General features: G+C 40.8%; 1 protein-coding gene across 5 annotated transcripts in view; it reads left to right on the forward strand.

Moving 5' to 3' along the window:
- The window catches only part of PRDM5 (PR/SET domain 5), a 357,820-nt gene that overhangs the window by 322,366 nt on the left and 22,056 nt on the right, over window positions 1–13,398 (forward strand). The window lies entirely within an intron of this gene.

The raw sequence follows: 13,398 nt of genomic DNA on the forward strand, positions 1-13,398 counted from the left end.
ACTGAACTGAACTGATCCTTATATTTAGGTCTTTAATCCATTTTAAGTTTGTTTTTGCGTATAATGTTAGAGAGTGTTCTAATTTTATTTTTTTTAATGTGTAGCTGTTCAGGTTTGCAGGCACCACTTCTTGAAAAGGCTGTCTTTTCTCCATTGTATATTCTTGCTTCCTTTGTCATAGATTAGGTAACCATAGGCATGTGGGTTTATCTCTGGGCTTTCTTTTCTGTTCCATTGATCTATATTTCTGGTTTTTTTTTTTTTTTTTTTGCCAGTACCATGCTGTCTTAATTACTGTAGCTTTGTAGTATAATCTGAAGTCAGGGAGCCTGGTTCCTCCAACTCTATTTTTCTTTCTCAAGATTTCTTTGGCTCTCAGGGTCACTTGTGTTTCCATACAAATTTAAAAAAAAAAATTGTTTTAACTCTGCGAAAAATGCTTTTGGTAACTTGATAGGAATTGCACTGTATATATAGATTGCTTTGGGTCAGTCAGTTCAGTCACTCAGTTGTGTCTGACTCTTTGCAACCCCATGGGCTGCAGCACGGCAGGCCTCCCTGTCCATCACCAACTCTCGGAGTTCACCCAAACTCATGTCAATTGAGTCAGTGATGCCATCCAACCATCTCATCCTTTGTCATCTGCTTCTCCTCCCACCTTCGATCTTTCCCAGCATCAGGGTCCTTTCAAATGAGCCACTTCTTCACATAAGATGGCCAAAGTATTGGAGTTTCAGCTTCAACATCAGTCCTTCCAATGAACACCCAGGACTGATCTCATTTAGGATGGACTGGTTGGATCTCCGTGCAGTCCAAGGCACTCTCAAGAGTCTTCTCCAACATCACAGTTCAAAAACATCAATTCTTCAGCACTCAGCTTTCTTTATAGTCCAACTCTCACATCCATACATGACCACTGGAAAAACCATAGCCTTGACTAGACGGACCTTTGTTGGCAAAGGAATGTCTCTGCTTCTTAATATGCTGTCTAGGTTGGTCATAACTTTCTTTCCAAGGAGTAAGCGTCTTTTAATTTCATGGCTGCAATCACCATCTGCAGTGATTTTGGAGCCTAAAAAAGTAAAGTCGGCCACTGTGTCCACCATTTCCCCATCTATTTGCCATGATGTGAAGGGACCAGATACCATGATCTTCGGTTTCTGAATGTTGAGCTTTAAACCAACTTTTTCACTCTCCTCTTTCACTTTCATTGAGAGGCTCTTTTGTTCTTCTTCACTTTCTGCCATAAAGGTGGTGTCATCTGTATATCTCAGGTTATTGATATTTTTCTTGATTCCAGCTTGTGCTTCTTCCAGTCCAGCGTTTCTCATGATGTGCTCTGCATATAAGTTAAATAAGCAGGGTAACAATATACAGCCTTGACGTACCCCTTTTCCTATTTGCAACCAGTCTGTTGTTCCATGTCCAGTTCTAACTGTTGCTTCCTGACCTGCATACAGATTTCTCAGGAGGCAGGTCAGGTGGTCTGGTGTTCCCATCTCTTGAAGTATTTTCCACAGTTTATTGTGATCCACACAGGCAAAGGCTTTGGCATAGTCAATAAAGCAGAAGTAGATGTTTTTCTCGAACTCTTGCTTTTTCGATGATCCAGCGAATGTTGGCAATTTGACCTCTGGTTCCTCTGCCTATTCTAAAACTAGCTTGAACTTCTAGAAGTTCATGGTTCGCTATTGCTGAAGCCTGTCTTGGAGAATATTGAGCATTGCTTTTCTAGCATGTGACATGAGTGCATGTGTGTGGTAGTTTGAGCATTCTTTGGCATTGCCTTTCTTTGGAATTGGAATGAAATTTCCTTTTCCAGTCCTGTGGCTACTGCTGAGTTTTCCAAATTTGCTGGCATATTGAGTGCAGCACGTTCACAGCATCATCTTCCAGGATTTGAAATAGCTCAACTGGAATTCCATCACCTCCACTAGCTTTGTTCGTAGTGATGCTTTCTAAGGCCCACTTGACTTCACATTCCAGGATGTCTGGTTCTGGGTGAGTGATCACACCATCGTGATTATCTGTGTCATGAAGATCTTTTTTGTACAGTTCTTCTGTGTTTTTTTTCCCACCTTTTCTTTATATCTTCTGCTTCTGTTAGGTCCCTACCATTTCTGTCCTTTATTGACCTTGTCTTCGCATGAAATATTCCCTTGGTATCTCTAATTTTCTTGAAGAGATTTCTAGTCTTTCCCTTTCTGTTGCTTTGGGTAGTATAGTCATTTTCACAGTATTCTTCCAGTCCATGAACATGCTATATCTCTCCATCTCTTTGTGTCAGCTTCAGTTTCTTTCATCAGTATCTTATAGTTTTCTGGATACAAGTCTTTTGCCTCCTTATGTAGGTTTATTCCTAGGTATTTTATTCTTTTTGTTGCAATGGTAAATGGGATTGTTACCTTGCTTTCTCTCTGATCTTTCAAAGTAAAGAAATGCGAGAGATTTCTGTTTATAGTTTGTTCAACATTAATTTTCTTTTTATAAGTATTCATGTGGCTGCATCGGGTCTCAGTTGTGGCACATGGGACTTTCATTGCCTCACGCAGGGCCCTTTGTTGGGGTGCGGGGACTCTCTAGTCCTGGCTCCTGGCTCAGTTGTTGCAGTGCATGGGCTTGTTTGTCCCTCATCATGTGGGATCTTAGTTTCCTGACCAGGGTTTGAACCTGCATCCCCTGGGTTGCAAGGTGGATCCTTAACCACTGGACCACCAGGGACATCCTTGTGCATTAATTTTGTATCCTACGGTTTTACCAGATTCACTGATTACCTCTAGTAGTTTTCTGGTGGCATCTTTAGGATTTTCTATGCATAGTATCATATCATCTGCAGACAGTGATGGTTTTACTTCTTTTCCAATTTGGGTTCCTTTTAGTTGTTTTTCTTCTCAAATTATCATGGCTGGGACTGCCAAAAGTGTGTTGAATAGTAGTGGTTACAGTGGACATCCTTCTCTTGTTTATGGTCTTAAAGGAAGTGCTTTCAGTTCTTTAAAATGAAAGACCAGTATCACTAGTGAACATAGATGCAAAAATCCTCAACAAAATACTAGCAAACAGAATCCAAAAACTCCATTAAAAGGATCATATCATGATCAAGTGGAATTTATCCCAGGGATTCAAGGATTTTTCAGTATATACAAATCAATCAATGTGATATACCATAATAATGAATTGAAGAATAAAAACCATATAATCATCTTAATAGATGCAGAAAAAGCTTTTGACAAAATTCAGCACCAATTTATAATAACTCTCCAGAAAGTGTGCATAAAATAATCTACCTCAACATAATAAAGGCCGTATGTGACAAAGTAACAGCAAACATCATTCTTAGTGGTGAAAAAACAGGTATTTTGAGTAGTCCTAATTTGGGTGGGGGTGCTATTTATATCTGCTGGATGCATAGACAACCCCCCGCTCCATCACTATACAAAAGATTACCTGCCCTAGATATCAGTAGTGCTGTGGCTGAGAAACCCTGCTCTAGACCCCGGTGGAACCTTATGCCTTGTCTAAGGAAGGTTTGGCAAATGGGTCTTTGTCAAGGTGGTGCAGATTCTTTACAATCTGCTTGCCAGTGCAGGAGATGCAAGGGACACGAGTGTGATCCTCGGGTTGGGAAATCCCCAGATAAGGATAGACAACCTACTCCAGTATTCTTGCCTGGAGAAGTCCATGGACAGAGGAGCCAGGCAGGCTGCAGTCCATGGGGTCAGAAATAGTCGGACGCGACTGAGCATGCATGTCTTGTTAAGGTGCAGGCTGGACAGAAGCTAAAATTGTCTGTAAATCATCTGGAGGCACCATATCCACTCTGGAAATTAGTGAGACATTTTGCAGATGGAAAAGTTTGAGGATTATATGACATTGCCCGAAATCCTTTAAAAATATAATGCAGGCCTTTTATTTACAAGTATTCCATTTTATCTCTGCCAAGTTTATAGTTTTTTCAACAGGAGGAGGTCAACCACTGCTATGTTGCTATTGCTGTTCAGTCACTAACTTGTGTCCAACTCATTGTGACCCCATGGAAAGTAGTACACCAGTCTTCCTTGTCACCTAGAGTTTGCTCAAACTCATGTCCATTGAATCTGTAATGCCATCCAACCATCTCATTCTCTGTCGTCCCCTTCTCTTCCTGCCTCATTCTTTCCAGCATCAGGGTTTTTTCCAGTGAGTAGGCTCTTCACATCAGGTGGCCAAAGTACAGGGTTGATTTCCTTTAGGATTGACTGGTTTGATCTCCTTGCTCTCCAGGGGACTCTCAAGAGTCTTCTCCAGCGCCACAATTCAAAAGCATCAATTTTTCAGTGCTCAGCCTTCTTTATGGTCCAACTAGGGCATCCACACATGACTACTGGAAAAACCATAGCTTTGACTACATGGACTTTTGTCAGCAAGGCAGTATCTCTGCTTTTAGGTCTTGTCTAGGTTTGTCATAGCTTTCCTTCCAAGGAGCAAGCGGCTTTTAATTTAATGGCGAAAAAATAAAATCTGCTTCCACTTTTTACCCTTCTATTTGCTATGAAGTGATGGGACCAAATGCCATGATCTTTGTTTTTAGAATGTTGAGTTTTAAGCCAGCTTTTTCACTCTCCTCTTTTACCCTGATCAAAAGGCCCTGTAATTCTTCTCCACTTTATGCCATTAAAGTGGTATCATCTCCATATCTGAGGTTGTTGATATTTCTCCCAGAAATCTTGATTGCAGCTTGTGATGCTTCCAGCACGGCATTTGGCATGATGTACTCTGCATATGGGCTTCCCTGTTGGCTCAGACAGTAAAGCATCTGCCTGCAATGTGGGAGACCTGGGTTCGATCCCTGGGTCAGGAAGATCCTCTGGAGAAGGAAATGGCAACCCACTCCACTACTCTTGGCTAGAAAATCCCATGGATGAAGGAGCCTGGTAGGCTGCAGTCCATGGGGTTGCAAAGAGTTGGACACGACTGAGTGACTTCACTTTCACTCTGCATGTAAGTTAAATATGGGTGACAATAAATAGCCTTGACATACTCCTTTTCCAATTTTGAACCAGTTTGTTGTTCCACGTCCACTTCTAACTGTTCATTGTTATCTGCATACAGATTTCTCAGGAGACAAGTGAGGTGAGTTGATATTCCCATTTCTTTAAGAATTTTCCACAATTTGTTGTGATCCACACAATCAAAGGCTTTAGCATAGTCAGTGAAGCAGAAATAGATGGGTTTTTTCTGGAATACTCTTGCTCTCTCTATGATCCAGAGACTATTGGAGATTTGATCTCTGGTTCCTCTGCCTTTTCTAAACCTAGCTGGTACTACTGAAAGTACTTGGTTCACATATTGCTGAAACCTAACTTGAAGGATTTTGAGCACAACCTTGCTAGCATGTGAAATGAGGTGCATTTGTATCATAGTTTGAATATTTTTTGGCACTGCCCTTCTTTGGGATTGGAATGAAAACTGACCTTTTCCAGTCCTATGGCTACTGCTGAATTTTCCAAATTTGCTGACATATTGAATGCAGTACATTAACAGCATCATCTTTTAGGATTTTCAGTAGTTCAGCTGGAATTCCATCACCTCCACTAGCTTTGTTCATGGTGATGATTCCTAAGGCCCACTTGATGTCATATTCCAGGATATCTGACTTTAGGTGAGTGATCACACCATGGTGGTTATCTCAGTTATTAAGACCATTTTTGTATAGTTTTTCTGTGTATTCTTGCCAACTCTTCTTAATCTCTTCTGCTTCTGTTAGGTCCTTACTATTTCTGTCCTTCATTGTGCGCATCCTTGCATGAAATGTTCCCTTGGTATCTCTAATTTTCTTGAAGAGATCTCTGGTCTTTCTCATTCGATTGTTTTCCTCTATTTCTTTGCACTGATCACTTAAGAAGGCGTTCTTACCTCTCCTTGATATTCTCTGGAACTCTGCATCCAGTTTGGCATATTCTCTTTCTCCCTTGCATTTTGCTTCTGTTCTTTTCTCAGCTATTTGTAAGTCTCCTCAGAAAACCACTTTGCCTTGTATTTCTTTTTCTTTGTGATGGTTTTGGTCACTACCTTCTGTACAGTGTTATGAACCTCCGTCCATAGTTCTTCAGGCACTCTGTCTACCAGATCTGATCCCTTAAATGTATTTGTCACTTCCACTGTATAATAAAAAAAAAAATTGATTTAGTTTATACCTGAATGGCCTACTGGTTTAAGCAATAAGGATCTGATGGTCTGAGCCACAGTGAGCTCCCAGTCTTGTTTTTGCTGACTATATAGAGCTTCTCCATCTTTGACTGTAAATATAATCAATCAGATTTCTATATTGACCATCTGGTGATGTCCACGTGTAGTTGTCTCTTGTGTTGTTGGAAGAGAGGACATTTACTATGACCAGTGCGTTCTTTTGACAAAACTGGTAGCCTTTGCCCTGCTTCATTTTGTACTCTAGAAAATCAGACTTGCCCGTTACTGTATCCAGGTATCTCCTGACTTCCTACTTTTGCATTCCAATCGCCTGTGATGAAAAGAACATCTTATTTTGGTCTTAGTTCTAAAAGGTCTTGTAGGTGTTCACAGAACCATTCAACTTCAGCTTCTGGGACATAGACTTGGATTACAGTGATGTTGAATGGTTTACCTTGGACATGAACTGAGATAATTCTGTTGTTTTTGAGATTGCAACCAAGTACTGCATTTTGGGGTCTTTTGGACCATGAAGGCTACTCCCATTTCTTCTAAGGGATTCTTAACCCACAATAGTAGATATAATGGTCGTCTGAATTACATTTGCCTATTCTAGTCCATTTTAGTTCACTGATTCCTAAGATGTTGATGTTCACTCTTGCCATCTCCTGCTTGACCACATCCAGTTTACCCTGATTCATGGACCCTAACATTCCAAGGCTCTGTGTAGCTTGGTTCTTTACACCATTCGACTTTGCTTTCACCAGCAGGTACATCCATACTGAGCATCGTTTCTGCTTTGGCTCAGCTGCTTCGTTCTTACTGGACCTATCAGAAAGTGCCCTCCACTCTTCTCCAGCAGCATATTGGTTACCTTCCATCTGGAAGTCTCATCTTCTGGGACACATTTTTTTTTTTTTTTTTTGCCTTTTCGTACTATTAATGGAGTTCTCACAGCAAAAATACTGGAGTGGCTTGCCATTCCTCCTCCAGTAGACCACGTTTTGTCAGACCACTTCTCACTATGACCCGTCCATCTTGAATGAGCCTGACAGTATGGCTCACAGCTTCATTCAGTTACGCAAGCTCCTTTGCCACAACAAGGCTGTGATCCATGAATGGGATCCACTGCTATAGCAGCTGAGAGAGTGGAGAACTAAAAACTTAGAGAATTTTTATTTAGATATTTCATATCTAAAAAATTTATAACTTACCAAAATGAAATCCATGCATCTCAGAGTTTCATAATTCATATATAAGAAATTCATGAACCTCTGCTTCATGAGGGGTTTTGGATTTCTTTTTAAGCTTAGATACAGGAAATGATTATCTGGTAAAAGCCTTTTTTCCTGAACTCTAACAGGGTAAACACTAACAGCTATGTGTGTGCTGTGCTTAGTCGCTCAGTCATGTCTGACTTTTTGCAATCCTATGGACTGTAGCCTACCAGGCTCCTCTGTCTGTGGGGATTCTCCAGGCAAGAATACTGGAGTGGGTTGTCGTGCCTTCTTCCAGGGTGTCTTCCCAACCCAGGGATCGAATCCAGGTCTCCCGCATTGCAGGTGGATTCTTTACCAGCTGAGCCACAAGGGAAGCCCAGGAGCACTGGAGTGGGTAGCCTATCCCTTCTCCAGTGGATCTTCCTGACCCAGGAATTGAACCGAGGTTTCCTGCATTGCAAGTGGATTCTTAACCAGCTAAGCTACCAGGGAATAGCTAGCTGTAAGTTACCTTAATCTACAAAAAGTAATCAAATTTGTAACAAAAGATAATTTAATTTTTATACATGTGTGTGTATGAGAGTGAGTCAGAGACACTTGTTTCTATATCTGATTCCTCCTTGTGAATTTCTTTTAAATTGACCTCGATATGCAAGTTGCTCACATGGAAATTATTTCATTAATAGCAGAGACACTCTTGGTCTCGTTGCAGCTTTGAGCAAGACAAATAGAAAAAAAGCTTTGTCCATCAAGTGCATTCATGTAAGATATAACAACTGAGTGTTTCACAGTTTGAACCCACTCATAAGCAAACTGTATGTTCAGAACACCACAGACTCTGACAGTCCTCACCATATATCAGTAGTTATCCTGGGTTCTTTTAATTGCTTACTAGGTTTTCTTTTTAAATGTATTGGAGTCAGGCTACCAGTGCCATGAAAAAGTTACTAATCAACATTGCATAATTTTCTGACATTGTTTATATTGACCTCTGACAACAAGGGAAAATGCTTATTTATGATATGTCATGTTTCTGTTTGATATGGCCTAGCCTGGAGAATCCCAGGGACGGGGGAGCCTGGTGCGCTGCCGTCTCTGGGGTCGCACAGAGTAGGACACGACTGAAGCGACTTAGCAGCAGCAGCAGCAGCAGCATGAAGACAGTCCTAGGGAACCTTCGGGTGATGTGTCTGCAGCATGTATATAATCTATCCGTGATCCTCCTTGTCTTTGGTAGTCTGTGTGATAGTGGGGCATGCTTCTTTACCTCCTGGCAAGCAGTTCTTAACTACGAGGAAGCCTCCAATAAATTTCTGTTTCAAAGAACTTCAGCACTCAGATCCCTGCAAAATTTACAAACAGTGTGACTTTTTCTTTCTACAGAGCCCTCTCATGATGTTGATTTTTTAAATTCAGTTTGTTTTGGCAAAAATGTAACATTTGAAGTTTCTGTTCTTTTAAGAGATGGGTGTTTGCTCAATAATATGACCTTTTATTAGCTGCATCACAAGGTGTAGAGTATAGAGCTTTATAAATCCTACCTTCTGAATGAATTCTGCCAAATGTTATTTGATTAAAGCCTGGCTAATTAGACTGTTGATGAATTCTGCCTTTGATAGATGATGCTGTTTAACTGACAAACAGATTGCCTCCATTTAGTAATGACTCCCCAGTTAAATGACAAAGGACAAGCTATTTGTCAGGTAATCTGTTTAATCATTCAGAAATACAATTAATCAAGAACCTAATCATTTTGTCTCTAGTTAAATCTAGCTAATGAATTAAAACGTGTGATTTGTACTATTCATTCCACTCCACTCTGAAACAGTGTTATAAACAATTTCCTTACTACTTCTTTGGATTAGATTTTGTGCCCAATTTAAATGTTTCATAATGGAGAGAAAGAGAGAAGAAGAGCAGTAATGCAGTTGGGATATGACTAATGTTGAAGCGATGGTGCTGTGTGTGTTCTCTGTGGCAGAGGCTCGGCGGGGCCTTCGGAGGCCCAGCGGCAGCCAGACGTGCCCGTGCCCACCCCAGCCACACGAGCCTGCAGGAGGTTTCCTGGCATGCCCTCGAGAAGGCGGCATTTATTAACAGATACTCTGCTGCCTAACCTGATAGTAAGAAGTCAGAAGCCTGTTATGGCTTCCTAAGCTTTCTCCGTCACATGGGCCCCTGTCTTGTCACCACTGATTATCCAGCCATCATCTCCAGTGCACCTTATGGCAGGGATAGGCAGTGAAAATTAGAATTGAAGTTCTTGTGCACCCATGCACACAAGCCTGTATTCGTCTGGACTGTTAGGTTAGGGTTAAGTGTATGCATGAACATTCTAGAGCTGCAAAGATTATTGTCACAATTTTCAGAGAAAGGAAAAGCAATAATAGAGCCCTTGTAATAATACACCCTGGACTACTCAGCTTACTCTCTCTGCTCCTCTGTGTTTACCACGTGAAGGGCGGTGTTTCTTTACCTTAGCTTGATTGGGAGGAATGGAAAAAATTAGGAAGGAACAGAGATGAGGGTTTCTTTTTTGAGAAATAAAATGCATTTATTTCCTTCTATTTGAGTTCATTTGATGTTCTTAAATTTAAAATAAGTCACCTGTAATATCCTGGCTCTTCCTGTGGTATAAACGCTCCCCCCACACCCAGCCCCTGGCCCAGAGGAGGAAAATTTCTGATCTAAACACTTAGAACTGCATTTTTCCTTTTAAAATTTTTCTTTAAACTGGGCAACAGTTGAAGAGATAATAGATGCTAAGAATAATGCAACTTTTGAAAAGAGATTGCTTTTATTCAGACTAGAGGGGGAAAGCCATAAACATATTCCTTAGATTGCCAAGAAAACACAGTTACTTCTTTGTTGACTGTGTACAGCTAATTAAAATGTATTTTTCATATCCTGAAAGTTAGATGTACTGTTACTTAGATTTCTGGCAATCTGGTAGACTTATATTCTGGAAAAGATGCTCTATACAAAACACCTGTCAATGCTGGATAAAAATAAAGCAAACAGTAAATATCTGAATCTGTAAAACAGTAAGAGTGATCTCCAGGACTGAACAGACAAAGCTGGAACCTGAGTCCAGAGTGCTGAGGTCAGGCTGAGGATGCAGTACCTTGCAGGGTATCTGCAGTTTCAGTAAACTCAAGACTTGATTTTTCACCATGATAGAAATGGAGACAAGCTTTGAGTTCAAGTTAGAATGCAGGATGGAGCAATTATTCCACCATAGTTCTAGGATCCCAGAGAGGCTATGCTCAAAATGAAATCAGAGACTGGAAATAATCTACCTTTGACAAACAAAGATGCTTAGGACATTCAGTTGTTTTGAGCTAATTGCTGACTAGAGAAAGAGGTCTCCTTAGAGTTTGTAGCCACAACCTTTCCCTCAAGTGTGTTTGGAGTTCAGACTTAAAATGCTTGCATGGCTAGAAAACCCTCAGGCAAGAAATAAACTTAAAATGGTCTTTGATTGATAGCAGCCTATGGTGCCTGGCAGAAGCAAACACAAATGCTGTCTGGAGGGACTAATCCTCAATCTAAGGGGTCACAGGATTTTAACAGATAGGGACCACCAAACATGAGCTCATGATTCCAAATTCCAGGAACACCCAAGGAAACAAGAACCATGAGCCAGAGACAGAAGAAACCACAAGAAGCAGAACTGAACTTCAAAAGTACATAAGATAAGGGTTTATCTGATAAAGAAAATTGTATAAATGCCTAGAATATTTTAAAATAGGAATCAGCAGCATGAAAAAAGGCAAGATTGTATTAAAAATTAAGCATAATTGAAAAGAGTTAAATGGAAAGTTCTAGGACTTAAAAATACAATAATGGAAATTAAAAACTCAATGATCCTGTTAGGTAGTTAAGTTATTCATAGCTGAAGAGGATCAACTGATTCTAAAGAAATACATAGAGTGCAATACAAAGAGATGGAAATGGCTAAGACAGGTTGAGAATGAAAAATAAAAAGACCTAATTGAGTTTGTAGGCTTTCATTCAACAAAAATGAGAAACAAAGCCATTTTCAGTCAAAAACAGAATTTACTCTCAGCTGATCCTTGGAAATTCAAATACATAAGAAGGCGTGAAAAGTAAAAAAATTGTTAGCGTGTAGATCTTCACAAGCCAGATAATCACAATGGTGTGATCACTCACTTAGAGCCAGACATTCTGGAGTGGGAAGTCAAGTGGGCCTTAGGAAGCATCACTACGAACAAAGCTAGTGCAGGTGATGGAATTCCAGTTGAGCTATTGCAAATCCTATAAGATAATGGTGTGAAAGTGCTGCACTCATTTTGCCAGCAAATCTGGAAAACTCAGCAGTAGCCACAGAACTGGAAATGGTCAGTTTTCATTTCAATCCAAAAGAAAGGCAATGCCACTCATCTCACATGCTAGTAAAATAATGCTCAAATTTCTCCAAGCCAGGCTTCAGCAATATGTGAACCGTGAACTTCCAGATGTTCAAGCTGGATTTAGAAAAGGCAGAGGAACCAGAGATCAAATTGCCAACATCCACTGGATCATGGAAAAAGCAAGGGAGTTCCAGAAAAACATCTATTTCTGCTTTATTGAGTATGCCAAAGGCTTTGACTGTGTGGATCACAATAAACTGTGGGAAATTCTGAAAGAGATGGGAATACCAGACCACCTGACCTGCCTCTTGAGAAATCTGTATGCAGGTCAGGAAGCAACAGTAAGACCTGGACATGGAACAACAGACTGGTTCCAAATAGGAAAAGGAGTATGTCAAAGCTGTATATTGTCACCCTGCTTATTTAACTTATATGCAGAGTACATCATGAGAAATGCTGGCTGGATGAAGAACAAGCTGGAATCAAGATTGCTGGGAGAAATACCAATAACCTCAGATATGCAGATGACACGACCCTTGTGGCAGAAAGTGAAGAAGAACTAAAGAGCCTCTTGATGAAAGTGAAAGAGGAGAGTGGAAAGTTTGCTTAAAACTCAACATTCAGAAAAGTAAGATCATGGCATCCAGTCTCGTCAGTTCAGTTCAGTTCAGTCGCTCAATCGTGTCCAACTCTTTGCGACCCCAAGAATTGCAGCACGCCAGGCCTCCCTGTCCATCACCAACTCCTTCATGGCAAATAGAGGGGGAAACAGTGGAAACAGTGGCTGACTTTATTTTGGGGCTCCAAAATCACTGCAGATGGTGACTGCAGTCTTGAAATTAAAAGATGCTTATTCCATGTAAAGAAAGTTATGACCAACCTAAACAGCATATTAAAAAGCAGAGACATTTCTTTGCCAAAATAGGTCCATCTAGTCAAGGCTATGGTTTTTCCAGTAGTCATGCATGGATGTGAGAGTTGGACTATAAAGAAAGCTGAGTGCCGAAGAATTGATGCTTTTGAATTGTGGTGTTGGAGAAGACACTTGAGAGTCCCTTGGACTGCAAGGAGATCCAGCCAGTCCATCCTAAAGGAGATCAGTCCTGGGTGTTCATTGGAAGGACTGATGTTGAAGCTGCAACTCCAATAGTTTGGCCACCTGATGTGAAAAACTGACTCATTTGAAAGACCCTGATGTTGAGAAAGATTGAAGGCAGGAAGAGAAGGGGACAACAGAGGATGAGATGGTTGGATGGCATCACCGACTCGATGGACATGGGTTTGGGTGAACTCCAGGAGTTGGTGATGGACATGGAGGCCTGGCATGCTGCGGTTCATGGAGTTGCAAAGAGTCAGACATGACTGCGCAACTGAACTGAACTGACCTGAGAGCTGAACCACAGTGATTGTGTAAAATAATAATGATTCCATACCAGGCATTAAAAATCAAGACACAAATAAGATACTGAAGCCAGGCTTCAGCAATACGTGAACCGTGAACTTCCAGATGTTCAAGCTGGTTTTAGCAAATGCAGAGGAACCAGAGATCAAATTGCCAACATCTGCTGGATCATTGAAAAAGCAAGAAAGTTCCAGAAAAACATACATTTCTGCTTTATTGACTATGCCAAAGCCTT

Source organism: Bubalus kerabau, chromosome 7, assembly GCF_029407905.1.
Source record: "Bubalus kerabau isolate K-KA32 ecotype Philippines breed swamp buffalo chromosome 7, PCC_UOA_SB_1v2, whole genome shotgun sequence".
NCBI lineage: Eukaryota > Metazoa > Chordata > Mammalia > Artiodactyla > Bovidae > Bubalus > Bubalus kerabau.